A 15247-nucleotide genomic window follows, 5' to 3' on the forward strand; every position below is an offset into this window, starting at 1 on the left:
TTACCCAACAATCGATCAGGTATATTGAACCAATCAAACAAACTTTCACCCACCATGGAATGTAATGCGTGTCTTTGAAAAGTATCAATAAACAATTTGAAAACTTTAATCTGTATCAAAACAAGCTTCCTACTCAATTATTCTAATCAGTGCCTTTGCGTCTGAGGGGCAGAGAGAAACTGATATCCCGCGGTACTCCAGCGCCTGGAAGGCTCCAGCTGGGGTCGATGGCTGACACTTTGCGTATAGTAGCCTTAACCCTTGTCTAATTTTCAGCAGAGTACTGTGCACCTGTTTGGTGCCGCAGTGCTCACTGCCATAATATCGACACTGCCACAAACAGCGCCATGCGCACAGTGACCAGACGCCTGCGTTCCACACTGACAATCTCTTCATCCTTGCTAGCATCTAACCTGCTTTAAGCTTCGTCGCGAAGTAGCCACTCTGTCTCTCGGTCGACAGGCACTGGATCTTAATCATCTTCACCACAAGATCTCTCCTCTTCCAAACGAGCACCCCCGTCGACTGAAATGAAAACACCCATTCGTGCCAGCCGCTCAACTTCTGATCAACAAAGCTGATGAACAAGACATCTCTGCGGCTACTTGGGCGGATCATAAATGGAATTCTAAATGGAAGTCAAGTACCACCAGACTCCATTCGTTCATCCCCGACACAAGCCCAATCGGCCAGACACTACAAAGACAGGTGTGCCTCAACTGTCACCGTACGGGTGTCGGGCTTTTCCGCTCAACCATGCACCAATTGGGAATGGCCTCTTCCTGTGAATGTGGTCCGAGGAACAGACCACATCATCAATGACTGTACCATCTTCAAGCCACCTAAAGGAGTGGAAGGTCTGCGCGTCATGGATGATGAAACCAAAGACTAGCTGTTCTCTAGTCAGGGCCTATGAGAGGGGGGTACGGAGAGTACGGCGTACCTTTGAGGGCCCAGGCCTGTGTTTGTTGGGGGGCCCGAAATTGTGGTTTTATAGTTTACGCGCAAAAATGTTTGGTTAAAACCATCTTAAACGACTGATTTCAAGCATAAAAGTTGTTATTCTTTAGTCCTGGGGGGGCCGTAATCTAGCAAAAGGGCCCAGAAAGGTATCGAGTGCCTTTTGAGGAAATTAGGGGCCAAAGTGGTAATTTAATGTTTTACGTGCAAAAATATTCTGATAAAAGCACCCTAAATTTAATCATAAAAGTTGGTTACTCTCCTGTCCTGGGGGGGAGAGGCATAGTGTAGCAAAAGCAGGTTTGAGAAAAACCCAGGCAAAAAGCCCGGGTGATTTTGTTTTTTTTTGTGTTTTTTAAAAACTATTTGACAGAGGTAGTTTCACGCTTATTTCACTTAAAAATGAATTTCGGAGTTAGAGCAGGAGCCGGAGAATACTTTCGGAGCAGGACCGGAGCCAGAGTCAAAAAAAGTGACTTCTCTCGTTCACCTCTGCTAGTGCTGGGCATTAGGGTGCCACAGGCGCCCTCATGTGGCCGAAATCACCTGAACTTTTTTTCTGGTGTGACATTTCACATATTAAGGCACTTTGCAAAGTTTGATTGAGATTGGACAAAAATTGGATGTGCAGATTGAAAACGAAAGTCTAAACTGAAATACAGTAAAATTAGGGGATTTCCCTAGTTTGAACATCAGTTTTTTTGCTATTTCTCATCTTTTTCTCAACATTGAAACAAGGTAAATTCAAGAATTAGGTTAGGAGACCAGTGCCAGTATGTCAAGATCTCAATCGAGGTCAAGCATGACAGCTCCGCGCCTGTTACATTGATTTACCATCTTGCAACATTGAATCAACATAGCTGGCTTGACCTTACTCAGGGTCTTGGAATAAAGGCTTTAGTATTTCTTCTTCTGTTGAATCAGCATTGCAGCGCCCAGGAAAGCTTAGTATTAAACCCATGCAAGTTGTGACTTAATCTGGGAGAATATAGCAGACAGCAAAGATAAGGCAGGTAGCCTACTGCAAGAAAGGGTTATGTTACCTTCGCTTCTTGCAGGAAAGGCTAATAATGTTGCAAAACCTATGGTTGTATTGTTTTTTTAGGTTATTCTACTAATGATAATTGATACGGTAGTGCTTTTACAAATTGGTCTGGTTAGTATTACAATAATGAACAGCCAGTCTCAGAATGCTGAGAAACAGTATCTTCTTCTTTCTACTATTCCAACAAAAGATGATCAGAAAATCAAGGGAAGTAAACTGCCAACTTATCATCAAGTGATTTTAAGCTTTCTTGCCTTTAAGCAGGAGCTTGAATCTCAAAATCCCACGAAAAGGAAAATCCAAATATCAGTAGATGCAGCAAACGAGACAGTGAAGGACATCTTAACATTTTACTACAAAGCTAATATTCCAACAATTCATCCAAAAAAAAATGCCTCAAAAAAATTCAATCTTTTCGAGATGAAATGAGTCTTATCTTCAAAATTCAGATCGAATACTTCCATAGGAGTGATGGAAAGCAATCGGAAAGGATTAAGGAATTTAAAAAGAAATTCAATTGACCTTTCCTTTCTGGCCTCGCGATGTAATGAAGAAGATGTCAATTGAGGAAGATAAAGAATTTTTGTGGAGCATGCAAACTACCAGAGAGGCGTCAATGGCAGGGAGAGACAATGCTTTGCGTAAAATGTTGAAACGAAAACATTCTAGAAAAGAAGCAGAAGTGCAAAGGAAAGAAAAAGAAATAAAACTTCAAGAGGCTGAATCCAGCAGCAAAAGTAACATTTACTTTCTTCTAGCGATGATACCAGTGATGAAGTGACTGCAGTTAACGCTGCCGAGCCTTCTACATCCACAGGAAGTAAAAGGAGTTACCGTCGAGTTGTAAAAACCGGTACCGCAATATTTGTACCACTCGACATTTTACGATCACCTGGTTTAGTGGCCACAAGTTTACTAAACAGAATAACACCAACTGCATTATCTGCAACACTACACTCGTTAATCAAGAGTTGTTCTGGTGAATCTATTCGCGTAAACTTAAACCACATGACGGCTCAAAGGTATAGAGTTGAAACGATTTTCAATATTTCTGAAGCGGTTAAAAAAGGTTGGATACCTCCTGAAGTTGGAACCATTCATTGGGATGGTAAAATAATGGAGTCACTAACAAACCCTAATAAGCAAGTTGATAAGCTTCCGATATTACTATCAGGTATTGGAGGCTCAAAACTGCTTGGTGTTCCTTATTTGCCTGCACAAACATCCGATCCAAAAGGAAAGCAAATAGCCAATGCAAGCATGGAATTGTTAAACAATTAGAACTGTACTGCATGTCTTGCTGCAATGGTGTTTGACACCACAAGTAGCAATATGGGCCACAAAACTGCGGCCTGTATTCAAACACAAGATCATCTTGGAAAAGACCTACTTTGGGCAGCATGCAGGATTGCAGGCATCATATTGGGTAGATAATAGTGACGCATGTTTGGGAAGAACTCAAAATAGAAAGCAGCAGTGTACCCAACATTTCCATATTTCAACGCTTTAAAAGCAATTTTCAAACTCTTTCTGATAGCGCATCAGGTTGTTTTCATACATCAAAATCGCACGAGGAAATTGATCTGCTTGCCAGCAAGCGGGAAGAACTGTCTAATGCATGAAACCTCATATTTTTAGGCATTTTTCATAAATTGTTGAACATATAAATACAATTGACACATGGTCTGTACGATTGTAAATTAGTGAGGTGAGTAAGTTCACCAGAAAGTATTCGAAGTTCAAATACTCCGTAACTGAGAAGAAATGTCTGAGTTTTGATGATTTAGAGAGGATTTTACTATTGAAATTGTGAAAATTTGCCTTTAAAAACTTTAAACTTAATCTGCACGTCCAAATTTTATCAAAACTTATTGAAATTTCTCACATATGCTTTTTTTACCAAGTGTCACATATAAAAAAAAGTTCAGGTGTATTAGACGCAATTTTAATTTTTGAGGGGCGCCTGTGGCACCCTACTGGGCATGTGGTGAATGCAAAAGTTAATAATAATAAAGAAAGGTTAGGATTGGTCAGATGATTAGCTTGATTATGTTTTAACAAGATGTTATGTTTGAGCCTTGTTAGAGAGCTTGGCTTGTACCAGATACATATAACACTCAGTAACGTTAATGGATTTAACATTAAACACACAAAAAAACATGAAAAAACTACTAAATCCAACGTTTTTGACATGACATACCGGTAGTGTCCTCTTCAGAAATAATCATAAGCTACATCATGGCCACCTAAAGATACGGCCTGATTTGTCACATTTTGTAGAAATTTCCAGATTTTTCTAACTTTGGGCAAACGTTTAAATAAATTTTTCTAAAAATTATATTTTTACGCTTTCTTTATTCTTTTCCCCAGATGACACAATAGGTTTTAACATTCTCACATGTTGAAAAACAAAGAAAATTTGATTTCGAAGATTTTAGTCAGACTGTTAATTTTCAATAACAGTCTGATTTTGTGTTTTTCAACTTACTTTTTCTCATTTGCTACTGCTTCCCCAAGGCAACAAAAAAGTTTTATGTCATTAGGAAACCGTAAAAAGTAAAAACATCTCAAAAAATGTCAGTCAAGCACTAGCAGTAGCTGTAATCAAAATCTGCAAAATGTGACAAATCAGGCCGCATCTCCAGGTGGCCATGGCTACATCTAAGAGAAATAAAGAAATGAATTTAAAAATTTTACATTGAAGATGTAACTTACAATAAGCGACATCCTTCAACAGCAGTACAGCACCATCAATAACTGACACACGAATACAATGCAGGATACAGAAATTGGCGAGGGTCAGATCACATGATATGCACAACACAAAATAATAGGTTTATTGCAGCCTGTTACTATTATTGCGCGCAGATGTCCAATTCTGCAGTAAAATGTTGTGTGGTGTGCAATACGCCTAAACAAACATCACACTTTTTGCCCAAGACAAAGGGGGCCCGGAGTGAGAGGGGGCCCGGAATGACTCTTCGTACCCTTAGTGAAAATTTCTCTCAGAGGCCCTGTCTCTAGTAACCTTCCAGTGTCGTCCGGGAACATCGTGAATCTCGGGTGGTAAAAGGATAGACCCTCGGCCCCAGAGGCTCGCATGACGACGGCGACCCTTTCACTAACTAGCTTTCCAGCTGCTGTGAAAGTTTATTTTAGTACATCAGCTCTTGCACTAGAAGCATCCCAAACAGCCAATTTATCTGGTCCAGATGTTTACCGGATGCGGTACTGATCTGACCAGATAAAGTGACTGTTTGGGATCATACCACCATGTGCTAAACTACTGTAATATGGACTAGCATATAAACTGGCAGTCGGTACAGATTTCACACTAATTCACTTCTTAATCATTTAAAATGCGAAAAGGAGGATATTTGAGCATTTTGAGAGAACAAATTAGTTTTCTTTAAAAAAAGATGTGCTCCAAACCGAGGTGGTATAGCCTCATCTCAATGACAAACACCAAATTTGTCAAATAACAAAACGACGAGGTCAAGTAACAATGATGCAACAACATACGAGCATGAGAAACAAACGTTTAGGGCAGATCTCCATCCAGCGCCACCTAGTGGATCAAGTAATAGAAGCAACAACACTTTAACATGTAGGAAAAATTCAAACCACCTTAGTGATCGAGTCTGTGTCAGTAGTTCAAAGATTCTATTAAAATGTAAAAATGCCACGATTAAGCTTCAAAAGGAGCTTCAAAATTCGATGATAACAATTGTTTTAATTAAACAAAGAATGAATAAGTTTTTCGTTTAAATGTTTTCTTAGATTTGTTTTTATAATACTTCGAGACTGTGACGTGAGCAGATGCTAGTGCAAAAAAAAACCGTAACTTACTTCTTCCAATGGCTATTGCGGTGGGATTTCGCAACGGGTAAGGCGCTCGCTTTCCAATCATGCAATCCTGGTTCGACTCCCGGCTCGTGCTGGTTGTTGACAAACACCGCTCACCTCTACCCAGGGTGTAATAAATTGGGTGGGGGTAGTTGCTGAAGAAAAGGCGGCCGAGAGAAAAGAACTGGCCACCCTACTCTTGTTAGTGCCGAAGGCTTAGTATAATGAGAACCTTATCTTCTCATCCCCCGATGCTTGGATTCAAGTATTGGCTCACCTTTACCTTTACCTTTAATGGCCTTGGCCATTGGTTACGCTGTTACACAAAATAGTAACTTATGAGCATTCGACTTACTAACATTAAAGAGATACAAACATTTAATTTTGTACCTGCACATTTTTTCCCCACACAAAATTTTCGTAAATGCATCTCTGGTGGCTTGTTTGCGTCAGAAACATTCTGTTTATGATGATCTCCATATCGTGAAGATGGCAACACGAATATAAAAAAATTCATTTTAGCTTTTCGTAATCAACAATGATCATTGTCGTGAAGGCTGAAACCTTTACTAACCTGCCGAACTCTTACGCTAGTCTGCAAGCTTTCGTTGAAAACCAAATTTTTGCTAAATCACAAAAACAAAAATCTACCATTATTTAATAGTAGGCAATGAAACTTCTGTAGTTGTTTTTCCGAGAGCAATAGTGAGATTCGAGGCTTTGTCTCGGAAACAACAATTCTCATGTCATTTTCGCATGCAGGCCGGTTTCGTTTTTTTGCTTTAACATTCACCAGAATAGAAAACTCATGCTCGCATAAATAAGTGGTTACGAATGGCATGAGAACTTCAAGGGAAAGTTTTGTAATAAGAGGATAACTTTCCATTTGTTGGCACCAAAACGTTTGAAGATTTGCTGTATCATAAGCAAATGGGTGACGCATCCATTCTGGATATTGCGTTTGTTCAGGAAAGTAGCCTACCTAGCATTGAAATGAATTTTGCAACTTCTGTAAATGCTCAGTAAATACTGGCTTAAGCCTCTGAACTTCTGCAACTTCGCCATTAATTGTTGCATCGGAACTACTTACTACATCCAGACTTGGAAAGTTAGCGAAGCTGTAGTGGTGGTGGCAGCTGATCTCCAATCGCTGCCACCACAACTGCAATTTCCTCTGAAAAGCACTCATTTGCTCTTCAGCTTCTATTACATTTTTACCACTTCCTTGCATTTGGTAATTCAACTGATTGAGAGCACCAAAGATGTCAGCCAAATAAGCCAAAGTAAGGATAAATAAAACTTGCCTTCAAAGTGTTTTCAATGCCGATGGTTGAGACTTTTCAAGAACTCCAATAATTCTGTGAGAACACAAAAACGCGATTCATCACTTTCCCCCTCGATAGCGATCGTAGCCTACTTCAGTGTGATTCAAAAATGTTTCCAAAAATTCGGGCGTTCGCGCCGAACCCCTGAAACAGCTTCGTCGAACCTCAGGGGTTCGATCGAAACCTGGTTAAGAACCACTGGCTTAGAGTTTGTATTAATGCAGTGTGAATGCAAACATTTTTCGTTCGCGTGTTTGGTTCAGTGGTTTCATCTTGTGTCTTGTGTTCATGAGGACAACGGTTCGACGTCCATCGATGTCAATTTTTTTTCGTTAAATTAGTTTTTGCGCGCACAAAAACTAATTTAGTCGTCGGCAGCAATGGCCGAGTGGTTAGCGCGTTGGGCTCGCAGTCGAGAGCTTGCATGTTCGACTCCAGCCACCCGCACTTGCTGTTGTTTCTCTGGGCAAGAAACTTTATGATAATTGCCTCTACCCAGTGATCGATTTCGAGTAATGGGTAGTACAAAATTTAAGTCATAAAAATTAGAGTAGACAACCGGAAACAGACATTGCCGTAGGCTGCAGCGTGGGTCAGGTGTACGTCGGAAGGCGTAAACCGATGCATAGCGCTCAAGTCCGCTTTCCCGCAATGCAGGATAAAGATATGAAAAACAAACAAAAGCTTTTCAAAAAAGTAGAGTTTGGGTTAATTCTCAATCATTTCAGAAAATCTTACTTTTAGAGTGAACAGTATCAATTTCTTTTCTTAACTTGACTAGACTACGTGTGTCTCCAGGCTACGTTATTTTTCAAAATCAATGCTTAGATTTAGACCTGGAGGGCGAAAATTGGCTGCTGACTTTGAAAACCGCTCGAGAAAAAAATAAATCGGTAAAAACAGTTACGCGCGCCCCGCGGTAACCAGTAATGGCTACACTTACAGAAATATGCAAATGAGACAAAAAGTTCGTGGAAAAAAATTTCGCAGGCTGGACGGCGGTGTCTAGCGGGCGCCTGAATTGTAGCTTAAATCCGGCGTCCTCGAGGTACATCTGAATTCCAGACTCAGATCATACAAAGCCCTAAGAATCAAGCGTAAGAATCCGACTCGCAACAATTATTTCCCTGTGACTCGTCTTTTCTTGTGTGTGTGTTCTAATTGTTAGTTACATGCTTGTACTTTATATTCCATGTGATCTGTTTCCCACCGTGTTATTTATTCGTAATCATTCTTGTATCACTTGTTAAGTTTCTGCTTTTCAGTCCGGAGTGTCGTTACCGTGAAGCGCATACTCAGATTAAGTTTTTAATTCTCATTTTATGTATATTGCAGATTTATAGTAATACCTGATTAGGACATAAGTACGAGTCAAAAACATGTGAGTTTATTTTTAGTCGTGTTAGATTGTCATGTTATATTTCTTATCTTATAATTTCTTCTTATAGTTTAGCGTAAAGTACAACACATCAGATGAACAACTTTTATTGCACGGCAAAAAGGAAATTCAGACTATGCTCAGGTAGGTCACAAAACGTAACGCAGGTCTTGGTAGTTTCATCTTTATTTTATTTGTCGGTTGCAACATGGTAATGTCCATCAGTCATATGCAAAAAGCGCATTACACTAAACACATAATTTTAAAACACTTTGAATGCACAAAACCACGTTAAAGTTTCAAAAGCAGATAATAAACATGAACTCAGTTGATTGCGATACAAATAACATTTCACGGATAAGTTTTTTTTACCATACAACGAGATAATGATTTATCACTTATTAAACTACAAATTTCTTTTTTTTTAGTCAAGCAGGGAATTCACTTTTTCACTTGAACGAAAACTGTGAACGAAAGCAAAGTGTGCTAACTGACCACAGTTTTCACATAAAACCTAACTGAAAAGGGGAGGGTCCATTTTTTATTTTGTTTGCTTGCTTGCTCAGTCAGTCACGTCCCCACCAATGGCAGGCGATGTTTTGTTTGCACTTTATTTTACATTTAAACGAAAATTTCTAGAGATGAATAACTGACATATTTGTTATTCAAAGACCCATAAATATAACATTTTAATCTTGTGTTTGCACGTAAACAGCTGGATAGCCTTTTATATTAAAGCAATAACGACACATTAAAAGATGGCACAAACTCATGCTGCACCTCAGAGCAACGCAATGAAGGTTATGGTACAAAGTAACCACATATATAAGCCTGAGGCAGGTTTCATAATGAAATTGACAAGAAACATACATCAGTACACGGTTGGTTATTTGGGTCATGTTGACGTCTAAGTTTAATTTATATTTATAAATAATGTAAACGTTTTCAATCAAGATTGATAAAGAAGGTTGCAGTAACATGATAGCAGTCACAGCAATGTGAAATTGCAACAATTGATTTAAGCAAGAAAGCAGTAAAAATCTTCACAGTATGAAGCGTTTGCTTAAATTTAATTTATTCAAATAACACATTGCAATCTTAAAACTGTTACAATGAATGTAAAGTTGGTGACGTGAACCATTGTGTAAATATCCAGTTGTTTCAAAAGCGTTTTATAAGCTTTACTCACACAAAGTCAATGTGTTTTTGATGCAAGTGTAACCTAAGTTTGCAAACTTGATTTAAATACACCAGAGAAGCTTGCTCAAATGCCAAAGGTCAACCTCAATTTGACACCTTTTGAACTTTGTCAAGCACCGCTCCAATTATAAACTGGTAATAAATAAGAAACAATTTTTTAGCAAACATGAAACATGAAAGTGTGACACTGCAAACCTGCGTAGAACTGCGCAATGACAATTACACAGTGAGACAGAATAATTCCAACTATGGACAATCCAATATGGAGTTTATAAGATCCTTGCACTTGTTTATATCTTCATTATTGTCTTGTTGGTCACTTGGAACATGCTTAAGTCTCAGCTTAAGTTCCATTTGTAGATAATGCATAGCTTTGTTGGTGTCATTGATAAAGGAATACAATTCTGCTGCTGAACGATAGCAACCACACAATTGAAGTATTGCACATTCTGTATTTTGAATGGTATCAATAGCAATATTCATATTACGGTTTGCTTGGTCATATTTTCGCAAATGTTTATAACACTTTGCCATGGAAAAATAGGTTCGAAATTTGCCAAGTAAATAATAGCATGAACTGTTATCAGGTATTTCATTATAATGTGCTAAACTTTGCTCGTATAAAATAATTGCTTCTTCGCGTAACATCAATTTAAACTTGCAATTCCCATTCGTACGTGTCAGAAAAGCTAACATAAAATGAAAATGATGAAAATGGAGTTTCACTTTTGCAATGCATTGCTCCACGTACAAACTGGCTTCTTGGTAACGACATAAGTCATACAACAAGCCTGCCTTTAAACAGTAGAAGCTCATCATCCATGACTTTGTCGGTTCATGATTTAAGAATATTTCCTCGTCCACAACATCCAATTCTTTGTTAAACTTTTCTAAAACTTCAAGTGATTTGTCATACTGTCGTTTCATCATGTAGGTAGCAACCACTGAAACGTATATTGTCAACAAGTCGTCCTTTTGTAGTGCATGTTGATTCAATTGGGAAAACCTTTTCCATTCCTCCAAAAGTAAATCATGTCGCTTCAGCAAAGTAAGCACCCAAAATCTCGTGGAAAGTTTACATTTCAATTGTTTTAGTTCAGAAAATTGACCTGACCGTAATACTGCTTGTAAAGAATAAACAATGTTGAAATATTCAATTAAAGATTGTTCACCAGTGATACTCATAAGTTCATTCAGTGTTTTGTTGTCATTTTCCTTGTAATCTCTTTCTCCAATGATGTCATCTTGTCTTTTCTTTGCCATGTAAACTTTCAAGCGAGTCAGACAAGCCACAGACACGGCATAGTGCAATCGCTTCTTTGTTTCTATATTAATCACTTTCTTTTTGTGGAGGCCATTGATCATTTCAAAACAAGAACGTTTATTAATCGAATAAATTCGCCCAAGGGCTGTTAAGAAAAGTGAAATGCTTCGATACATCACTCGCTTTATGTTGCAGTGAACTTTCAGGGTGACATTTGCAAAGTTGACTTCAACGTTGTATTGCATTAAACCTTCTACGAGTGCGCTTATTACTTGTTGAACTGCCAACGGTTGACGTTTGTATAAGTTTTGTAAAACTCTTTCTTAAAATTGATTGTACACATCTATGTGTCCAGATACAAAACATGTTTTGGTTAAAATATCAGCAAGATGGTAGCCATTCTTCATGTCTTCATCAGTCTCAAGATACTTCACCATCTCACTGATTGGTTTAATTAACTCTGTGGTCCAAGGCTTGTTTTCAGTCCTTGTGTTCTGCCAAGTGGAAACTTGCAAGCTTGTGGCATCATTCCGTCAAACGAAATGCCACGTGTTGTATGAGCATCAAAGAACCAGTCTCCATCAGGAATACTGAAGTCATTCAGCCAAGGAATGGCGACGCTTGGAAGAATCGTCTCTTTTAAGTTGATGATAATAAATTGGAAAATAACACTGAACCATCTAAAGAATTCTAATGTGTAATAATTGTCTTTGTGTTGCACTCCTTCCTCTAAGACAATCACATGCTCGAAGTCAGAGTAAGGAGTGATTTCTTTTCGAGCAAGTGATCCCATTCCAACAACAGAGTATCGACATGGCGGCTTTTCCATTATTTCAATGCATCGCTTAGAAGCATAATCCATCAATTTTGTATAATCTTCAGTTATTTTGCTTTGAATATTTTGAACGAATTCTATTTGTTTGTTTTTTTGCATGTCGTTCTCTAGTTTTCTTGAAGTTTTGGAAGAATTAGCATCAAATTGTTTCAAACTTTTGTTGGTGCTTTCTCTCATTTCTTTCACTTTCAAACCAACATCTCGTGATATTTTGATTAAATCTGCTTTTGTATTTTCAGCTCCTGCTACTTCAAGCACATGAGAGCAAAGCTGTTTAAGATCGTTCTTAAATTCATCGTTTGATGGTTGTCTTGTTATGGCAGCGTTGAAGAGAGCTGTACTTTGAATCAAACTGATTTTATCTGGACTTTTGTCCTTGTAAATAATTGCAAGTTGGTGAAATATATTAGCAGATTTAATTATGTTTTATTTTTTTCCCTTTCTATCACAAACATTTTTTAATTCTTTTGCAAGTTTTATTTCTTTACAAATATTTCCTTTCATGACGATTCTCAGTTTGACTGCTTATTGTTCCTCATATAAACGAACTGAATTTACGCACCACAAAGCACAATGTACTGTATGTCTACAAGAATAAAAACTTTTTTCCTGGAGTCGAATAACAAGTTTCTTTAAATCAACATTTAGCAGCGAAGTTAAGTTTGAAGTGAAACGCTTTGTCAACTTGAAACACAAACGTAGGCTATTGTTTTTTTAACATCTTTTTTAAATATCTTTCATACAGAGTTAGCATTTTTGTTGGCCGTTGTGTGACCGTTATTGGCACCAAGTCATTTGTGTACCTCCTCGTGGTGCTGCTGGAAGCAGTGCGGCTGACTAAACACAGAGGCGCTGAAGAAAGGAACTGGCCTACCTACTTCAGTACTATGGCCAAGTCTACAATGATGCAAAAGTTTAACAAAAATACGAGAAATGGCGTAAATGAGTCTCCGAGTTCTAGAAACCTGAGCCCTTCGCCCGGTAGTCGGAGTCATCAATTGCAGGGCTCCTTCGTTCGTCATTTAGCAACTGTAATTAATGCAAAAACATTCCGACAACGAACTCAAAGAATTGCCATATGGAATGTACGAAAACTTTACCAACAAGGAAAACTGGACAATATTATGTTAGAAATGGACAGAATGAGAATGAACTGCTTGAGTCTTTGCGAAGTAAGATGGACAAAAACTGGTCAGTTTATGAAAGATGATAAAACAATTATATATTCTGGAGGTAATGAACATCAAAGAGGTGTTGCTGTGATTATTGACAAACAACTTTCTAAATCAATATTGGGTAGTTGGCCTAAATCTGATCGTTTGCTTCTCGTAAAACCAAATGCTAGTTCTTTCAATATCAATCTGATTGTTGCTTATGCACCAACAACGGATGCAGATGACTCGGTAATTGGTGATTTCTACGACTCATTGGATGAATAGTACAAAGAATGTAAATCACAGGAAGTGAATATTGTGATGGGTGATTTTAATGCTAAAGTTAGCTGCAACAAACATGGGAAAACTGTTAGACGTCACGGCCTTGGATCACAAAACTATTGCGGTGAGATGCTCATTGACTGGTGTAAGGGAAAAAAGCTTGCTATTATGAACACATGGTTTGCGCACACCATCGGCGTCGATATACTTGGACAAGTCCTGGTAACCGATCAAGAAATCAAATTGATTACATTATGATAAATGAAAGATAGCCTATAAGTCTTCCCTTTCTAATTCAAGAGCCTATCCAAGCGCTGATGCAAACAGTGATCATAACTCTGCATTTGCAACAATTAAAATTCGTTTAAACACTCTAAAACAACCGAAATGCAAACAATTGACATATTTGTTAACTGCTCTGAAAGACCCTGTAATAAGAACATATTTTTGTCATGCTGTCCTGGATAATCTTCCAGCTAACCAAAAGAAATAAGCAGTAGATGATCAGTGGGACAATCTCAAAACAAGTATTCTAACAGCAGCAGATAAAGTTATACCAATAGAAACCAGACGAACTAAAAAGCCTCACTGGATGACAGAAGAAATAAAAAATCTTAAGTCAGAAAGAAGACAATTAAAAACAAACCGAGAAAAATATAACAAAATTCATCAATTTATTCAAGAAAAGTGCAAATCTGCAAAAGAACAATGGTTAGAAGAAGAGTGTGAAAAAATTGAAAGGCTCAAAGACATCAGCCCCTATAGGAACCGTTCAAGGAAATACGCTTAATATCCAAAACCGGTCCTGTATTAACCTCAAAGTGCATTCGATCTTCTGATGGCAAAATTCTCTATGAACCTAAAGATGTGAAGAAATTTTGGGAAGAGTACATTACTACCCTTTTTTCAAGATGACAGAGAAGATATTGATAATAATATGATTAATTGTGAAACTGGACCACCAATATTAAAGAAAGAAGTACAGTGGGCTTTAGATACTTCGAAAACCGGCAAGGCAGCAGGCCCAGATGAAATTGTGGTAGAAATGTTGATTGCCTTAAAAGAAAATGAAATAAACTTGTTGTGGAATCTCATTAATACCATTTGTGAAAGTGGTGAATTACCTAAGGATATGCTGAAATCTCTTTTTATTGCCCTTCCGAAAAAAACACTTGAGTGTGGAAATCACAGAACGATAAGTCTAATGTCACATACATTAAAACTGCTCTTGAAAATTGTCCTCCAAAGAATAGGAAGAAAAATTTTACCGGAAATATCTGCTTGCCAATACGGATTCATGCCTGACAGAGGAACCAGAAATGCAATTTTTGTAGTTCGCATGCTGTGTGAACGTTCAATTCAACACCAACAAGATGTATTTCTGTGTTTCATAGATTATCAGAGAGCTTTTGATAAAGTACGCCATTTCCAGCTTCTTTCATCACTAAAACGAATTGGGATTGATGATAAAAATTTTCGTATGATACACTATCTATACTACAAGCAGCAATAAGCTGCTTTCCGATGGAATCACTGAATGGATGGAAATATCAAGAGGTGTTCGACATGGCTGTGTCATGAGCCCAGATCTCTTCAATTTGTACAGTGAACTCATCCTTAGAGAACTAGAAGAAATTGATGAAGGAATTAATATAAACGGAAAATTATAAATAACATTCGATATGCAGATGACACAGTCTTGCTTTCAACGTCACAATGTGGTTTGCAAATTTTACTAGATGCAGTTCAAACATCTAGTGAAAAATATGGACTAAAAATAAACATTAACAAAACCAAAACTCTGGTAGTCTCGAAACGTCTTCCTGAGCCAACAATTTGCGTGTACTGCAATGATAACAAAATTGAACAGGTTTAAAAACTCAATTATTTGGCCTCAATATTGAGTCCAAGCACCCGATGTGAAAAGGAAATTAGACGACGCATTGCATTATCAAAAT

This window comes from Aplidium turbinatum, chromosome 15 (assembly GCF_918807975.1).
Source record: "Aplidium turbinatum chromosome 15, kaAplTurb1.1, whole genome shotgun sequence".
In the NCBI taxonomy this organism is placed as follows: Eukaryota; Metazoa; Chordata; class Ascidiacea; order Aplousobranchia; family Polyclinidae; genus Aplidium; species Aplidium turbinatum.